This window comes from Diorhabda sublineata, chromosome 7, assembly GCF_026230105.1.
Source record: "Diorhabda sublineata isolate icDioSubl1.1 chromosome 7, icDioSubl1.1, whole genome shotgun sequence".
Classification (NCBI taxonomy): Eukaryota; Metazoa; Arthropoda; class Insecta; order Coleoptera; family Chrysomelidae; genus Diorhabda; species Diorhabda sublineata.
This window is the reverse complement of record NC_079480.1, coordinates 25,412,257-25,420,076: the sequence shown is the minus strand read 5'-3', so window position 1 is coordinate 25,420,076 and position 7,820 is coordinate 25,412,257. Positions and strand designations below refer to the sequence as shown.

The window sequence follows — 7,820 nt, the reverse complement described above, 5'->3', positions numbered from 1 at the left end:
TAACTTCAGAACATCTTTTATTTCTTGTTTGTTAGTTTTATAGTAATAATGATTTTTATTTCCATTCCCAGAATCATTTCGTCCTCTTTCTTTGTAACAATAATTGCTTCTGCAGTATCAGTCATGATGAGTCTCATTTTCCTTTCAAATATATAAAGTTATTTGCACATTTTCATTTTTTTGCTCTTCAATATTTTTTTTATTTTCACCAATTGCTCCAATCACTGCTCATATCTTCACTAAGTATGCAATTGAAGTTCTTCAACACTTGTATAGATCATCAATTGTGAATTTAATATAATAGCACTGCCGCCATCTATATACGAGACAATTTTCTTCTTCTTCCAATGCCTGCTTCATTCTAATGAAAGTTGGCAATCATCCTTTGGAATTCCTCACGATCTTCAGTCATGCATATCAGATTACGGCATCACGTTCATGGAACCAATCTCGAAGGTTTTTCAGCCATGAAAATCTTTTTCTACCCAGGCCGCGCCTGCCTTCTATCTCCCCTTCCATGATCAGCTGTAACAAGGCACATTTATGATTTCTAGAAATGTGGCCAAAGTAGGAAGCTTTCCATCTCTTTACAATGGTTAATAGTTCTCGTTCTCTGTTCATTCGTCCTAGCACCTCGTCGTTGGTCACCCGATCCGTCCATGGTTTTTTAACGATCCGTCAAAAGAGCCACATTTCAAAAGCTTCCACCTTACGCATGCTGGAGACCAGCTCCAAACACCATAAACGAGACAATTAACAATTCATAACTTACAATTAATTGGCTAAACATTTATGGGGGGCTGAGGCCAGTGTTTGTATCATACGAGATGAGGAACCTAACCTGGCAGTTTTGAACTTTTAGAATAGATACACGTGGTGTAATATGATCAAGTTAGTTATTTAAAACCGCTTGGTTCTTTAAACACACTTAAAACTCACATCTATGAATTTTTCTTTGTTTCTTGCTTGTGGTCTTTCACTTTATCTTATCTATTTCTCATTTTTACAACATTATCAAAGATTAATATACATATTGTTGCGGGTTGGTACTGGACTTATTTATTAGCTCAAAATCTACATGGAACGTCTTGAAATGGATACAACACTTCAAGATATTTTTTCTTTTATATCAAATAAGAAAATTAGTTAAATACGATTCTGTTAGCATACACCGTGGCAATGAATAAATGCTGCAGTAATAGCGAATGAAGTTATCAACAGCAAGTTTGTCGTACTGGTGTCGTATACGATTGTGTCGAAGGCAGTGGGGATGTCAGAGCTTTGGCGGTTTGGGGGAATACGACGACAACAATGTAATCTACAGGCTTATTGTTTTAATGTTTTCTGCGAATTTCCGTCGATGCTTGGGCATTAAATTGAGAATTCTACCTCGTAAATTCTATTATGTAACGTTGTTTAAACGTAATATATAAATTGTTTTGTTCTATTGTATTTATTAGAAATTAGAAATGTAACTAGTTCTATATTCACCTAGAGAATTTAAAATTGTGGCTAAATTAAGTTTTTCAAAATGTTTGAACAAACTCCGAACCAATTTTAACTAAACAAATAGTTAAACTTACTATTGATTAATTTAGGATTTTTGGTATAATAATATCAGATTTCCCTTTTCCGATTTCAACAATCTCGTTTTGGAACAGATTATCTGTAGCTCTAACGATATTGATCAAAGTTCAATTATTTCTGTTGGAGATTTTGAGAGGAAAAAGGTGTACAATAAGTCTGAAAAGGAGGATATGTGAGAGATCCGGCTCAGTGCTTTTATACAAAAATGAATTGCAAGCTGAAATGTTGGCGATGACCTATTGCATAACTCCTATAGAATAGAAGCTGTAAAATCCCAAATGTACCTTAAGCTTCAATATATCACTCACTTTGTATTATGAAAAATGTATTTCAATAAAAACTATTCAATTATAAACTTGTCGATAAAGTAAATGAATCAGATAAAATAATAATTCATCAATGTAAAAATGCTCAAATCGACAAAGTCTATATTTAATCTAATCCCCCCGTTAACCCATTTATAATAAGGCTAAGAAAATGTCAATGTTTAAACTTATATTTTTGATATTAATACCAACCTCTGCACATGTGAAGGGTTCACGTGAAACATATACAGAGTGAGTTTTATGTATAGACCGCTTCACTTATCTCGAAAACGTACGATTTCTATAAATTTGTGTGCGCAAAGTTTTTGTAATACGACCGGTATTATATTGGTATCTACATTATTGCCAGATCTTTCCTTTTTCCGGAAAAATAATGAACTTTGTTCTTTCAAATGAATCACCCTATATATTTTGTCTGAAAATTTCTAGTAATGAAGTTTTTTTTAAATGTAATTGAAAATACTTACTTGCATTTGGAAATATCTGAGCCAACTCAGGTATAATACTATTTTCTAATAAATTTAAATACGCTGGATCAATTAAGTTACACTCAATGAAAAGGGGACCAATTATTATGTCGCCTATTATTCTAGCCCATACATTCAGTTTTCACGCAATATTAGGTGTGGGATTCACGCATCCAACGAGGATTGTTACGTGACCAGTATCCACAATTATGACTATTTACGTTTCTATTGATACAAAAAGTGACCCTATTGCAAAACATAACATTACTTTAAAAATTTGGATCGTTTTGATTGTAAAATTTCCATCATTAGACCTGCAAACTCTTCACGTCTTATGTATTCTATGCATTAATTCAATTTGGAAGTGTTATAAAGAAAAGACACAATATCATTTGAAAATTGCACACATTTATTATTTATACGATGAATAATATAACAAATACATACATACATAAAGATATTAAATAAAAGATTAAGTATTGAAGTAACAATGATTACAAAAACGCAAAACAAAATATTGTATCATATATAATTTATGTCAATACTCCACATTAGTTGTTTTGCCATCTTTTGCTAAAATAACTAACCTTGGCGGAGAACTTACTCGTGAACAGTCTACATAAAATTGACCATGGGAGAAACAATTCCCTCTCGAATCGATTCCTGACACTTCCAAAGATTGACCTTGTGATAAAACGGAGAAATTAGTTTGTAGATATTCACACGACACCTATTTCTAAAAAAGAATCGCTTTGATATCTTATTTCGTCATGAAGAATTGCTAAATATATGGTTCCGTAATAAAAATTTTTTTTCAACTCTTTGAACCCTTTCCAAGTCGAATTTTGAAAATAGCAGAAATTGGTGTTTAGATATTTGTACGGAGAATGTTTTAGTGGAAAAACGAAGTCGACCTCTCAATTGGCGGCCGAGAAAAACGAAGAAATCGAATTTGCAAACATACCCCGTTTTACCCCTTTAAAATCGAAATTTCGCAAAATCCTTTGTTAGCGCACCTCTACACACCGATACAAACATACCCTCAAAATTTCATGTCTCTATCTTTAATAGCTTTGGCTGGGCGTTGAAAAGTGATTGAATCAGTCAGCTAGTCAGTCAAAACATCCTTTTTTTATAGATATAGATAATAATGACAGCAGATCTTGTTATGGGATTTCGGTTAGGATATAAATTATTAAATATATAACACGCTTCTTGTTGACTTCTACGCCTATCACCATAACCAAATATCATTTAAATATCAAATTTGTTGTAGCAGTTATAGTCACCAAAATGTATTATTTTCACTTTGGCAGAGATAACGCAAATGTAGCTATGACTCCGAAATTTAGGCATTTAGGTAAAGAAATCATTAGATGAAAGAAAGTTATTCCTAAGGATTTCGAAAAGCGAAAAATCTACAGGGTGATCCATTGGAAATTTAAATACCACCATAATACCGGCCGTATCACCCTCTGTGTAGGACTGAGATGTTGTACTTCTTGTTTGCTTCACTGATTCAAGCTTCCCAAACTGTCAATGTTCTCCTAATTTTCTCTATTAGTTGCTTCTTTGTGAATACGTGGTAATGTAAAATTTACTAAACCCACTTTGGGCTTCGCTAGTTGATTCTCAACGAATACCCTCACCTTTTTTTCTGAGGAACATTAATTAATATAGTAATGCCTCTTTGCTACGTCTACTTTTCTTAAGATTTAATCTTGTTTCTTCTACTATTCAGCCACAAGTAGATGTCCAATTTTCGTGCCATTTCTTGGCACGGCATTAAGGTCTACATTTACCGACTCTTTGAGCATTAGGTAATGTTAGGTAAGGTTAGATGAGGTTAGGTTAGTTAAATGAAGTTTTTGATGTAAAATGGCTTCTCTGTACCTCAGTGGTTCGTGAAAGTTGCTTGTAATACCATAGTTGGTGGAATGAATCTCATATCTCATTAGAGACATGAAGAAAAATGTTTTATTGGGAAAACTTGTCAACTTTTAGTTTCATAAAACAAACAAAACAAAAATAAAACCACTAAAAACTAAAATTTTTGGCATAAATTCTGGATTTAGTTGTAAAAAAATTCCATTTAGCTTTTCAATCTACCGATATCTTGCAATTTAAGAAATTTTATCAAATTAAAATCGTGAAGTTACCTTCAAATATTTTTTTAATTATTTAAATATTTCAAGTAAATACAACGCCTACAAAGATAAATAAATTGATTGAATCTCAATCACATTGATTCGTACATCCTTTTTCTTATTAACGCTACTTTTATTTTTCCATTGAATGGCTAATAATTGAGACAGAATCAACCGAAAAGAGAAAACACGACAGCAAAGATTGTTTGCACCATATCTGTAAACTATTATATACGCCATGCTGTAGTTGTTCTCTTTCGACTTTATCTGTTAATTTAGTTTTCTTATTAATAATGCAGTTCCGTAAATTTATAAGAATATGATTCGTATCTTCTTCATATGTTTCTTGATCAAATTCAACGATTCCAAATAATATTGATCTTGTCACTGATACTCCCTTTTCCAAATTTGAGAAATTTTCTAATTTCGTTCTATTCAAGACATTCTCGACTTGTTGTCCATCCACTTATATCGCTCAGTTATTTATACATATTTTTATTTTACTTTTTTACATATTGAACATAGATAACTATCAATTCTCCGAAGCAGACATTTGAGAATTGAGAATAGAAAAAAAGGTTAATAAGTCAAATCTGGTGAATACGGTGGCTCTCTCTCGTTTCGTGTTTAGCCAGGAAATCCGCCACAAACTATAAAATGTGACTGTGCATTGTCGTAGTAGAAATCCATTAATTGTTTTCTCACATATCCGGTCGTTTACAACGAATTGCTCCACGTTAACACCTTAAAATAGTCAATTAGTACTTTTTCTTGACGTTTTGATCTTTTAAAATGAATTCGTGGTCAACCACACTAAGGTAATTATAGAAAATGATAAGCAGAAACATTTGCTAGATTGCGAAGCACTTTCTTTACTTCTCTTTACCAGTAATGATGCATTTAATAAATGTAAGGTCATCGGCTGAGTTGCTAAGAATTTTTTGCGACCTCTACTAATGTTCTTTTCCAAAAGATTCAGGTCTATTGGTATCAGTTTAGTATTAACCCGCTTCATTCTCAAAACATCAACCAAAATATGTTGAGTCGATCGATAACGGATGTTGAGAGCCTCCAGATAACCCATGATGATTTTTTCCAGCTTTGTTGATGTTATGGTCGTTGAGAATGGGCGACTAGCATCAGGCAAGTTTTCGAAAACTTCTCTGATTTATTTCTTTGTCACTTATATATTTGCGTTCGTGATAAATTCAACTTCCCAAAACACATTTGCAACAATTTCACTGCCGTTTCCACATTATATGTTGATATATATGAAAGAAAATTGTGTATGTACAAATTGATTAAATTTGTACTAATTTAGTACTATATAAGACTCCTATAGGTGGATAAAAGAATAGCAAGATGAATATTTACATGTGATGTGATGAAGTGCAGTTAATTTGATTTGGGAAAATGATGGTAAAAGAATAACGAAACGAAATTCTTTTAATCTATACCCTTATATGAGCAGAAAACTTTTTAATCGTAAAGTGACCTGATATTCATGTATTTGGGAATCCGAAGAAATAAATTTCATTTTTATTTCATGTTAAATCAAGAATCTATTCCCAGAATAAATTGTTCTACGACAACAACATTGGAACGGTTTGTTCAAAACCTAGAAACGTCTTTGAAACTTTTCAAAATTGTGTGCGGTTTTCTCTATTCAGCACTTTAATGTGTATAAGCGTTTGTGGACTATTGAGATAATTTATCAAAAAGTCATACTGATAAAAAAAGAAATGAGGATGTACAACATAAATATTGATTTATTATAATGTGGGGCTTATTCTTAATTGGTGTAAAAAGAAATAAGAGGGAAACAGTTTATTTAGTATACTAATTTCAAACATAATTTCATAAAAACTTTATTAACATTGAAGTAAATTGGTTGTCTCAGCAAAATACAACTAACGAATGTCACAATCGTTTTGGTAGAAAATTTAGGAGTTTGAAAATCCTTCCATTATGCAAAGGCTACATAAAAATAATATACCTTGTGTACGAAATCAAGATACCCCCTTCAATTTACCTCAGGTCCGTTTAATTGAGGATTTTTGGTCACTTTAATCTCTCCAAGTTTATAATAGAAACTGAAAATTAGGAACAATCACGGGTTTCAGCATTTAGTTCGAGTTACGAACTTTGCTAGTTACTAAGCCGTTAATTGTAGCAAATTATAAAAAATTCATTGAATATATTTTTCACAAAATTATATGATTAAATAGTTTTTGCCAAAACTATTAGAACTATATATTAGAAAGTTCACGATATACTACTGCAATGTGTGTGAAATGAGGAAAGAACGATTTTCAAATAACTCATTCGAAAATATCGTATTTTTATATTCGTATTCTAATGGATTAGTATAATGGTGCAAACGGCAGATTTTCTAGAAACGCCTTTCACGAAAGGTGATAGAAAACAAGTAATTGAACAGTAGGGTGACGTGAAGAGCACTCTAGTTTGTGTCGATTTTATAATAGACTTTCGTTGACTTGACTCGGTTCTCGATCCAATCATGAAGTGGCTGATAGAAGCTAACATTTTTATTAGATCGCTACGATAAAAAATGACAGTAATTACTTTTATATTGAATATTGTTGATTCATAATTACCTGTTTAATATAACCGAAAATGCTTATCTAAATCATATAATGCAGTACAATAAAGAACTGTTTAATGTTACCACTTCAACAACACTCACAATGACACTCTGACCTGTGTTTCGATAACCAAATTGTCGTCTTCAGAGATCAAGTTTATCTTCAGAAGTGAATTCGTTTGCTGAGTGTGATAATTCATCTAATAGTGATTCAAAGTGTCCCTTATAATAGTAATGCATCATTATCTATTACTTATTTATAACTTTGAACTCTAACCTCAATACATTGTTTATCTTCAATTATCTTATATAAATATAACTGTAATCCATCCTAAATATCATTATCTTCTGGTTCTATAATTATTTATAATTGTTATTGTATACAAGAAGATTTAATATTTATGGCAGTTTGTACACAGCTATTGTGTTTTTGATAGTTTGATATTCGTCGAATACGCTAGCTATATTATTGATACCAAAAGTAACTTATTAATTAGTAATTTATTATTCAATTCTCACTTTGTTGTATAAATTGTTTTTGAAGACGAAATTTTTAAATTCAGTTATTGTAGAGTAGACGTTATGTTCGGTATGATTACCACTCACTTACATTTACATTTGTAACCGTCGACGATATTTTTATAAAGCACCCACACCCAAATAATCCTCATAAAAAAATAAATTCAAT

General features: G+C 31.6%; 1 long non-coding RNA gene across 1 annotated transcript; it reads right to left on the bottom strand.

Moving 5' to 3' along the window:
* Positions 1-6,379: 6,379 nt before the first annotated feature.
* On the bottom strand, positions 6,380-7,350 carry LOC130446695 (uncharacterized). Its single transcript, XR_008910177.1, has 2 exons — positions 7,146-7,350; positions 6,380-7,087 (listed from the first exon to the last, which is right to left on the bottom strand). It is a non-coding gene; the product is annotated as an uncharacterized LOC130446695 (long non-coding RNA).
* Between the last annotated feature and the right edge of the window lie 470 nt (positions 7,351-7,820).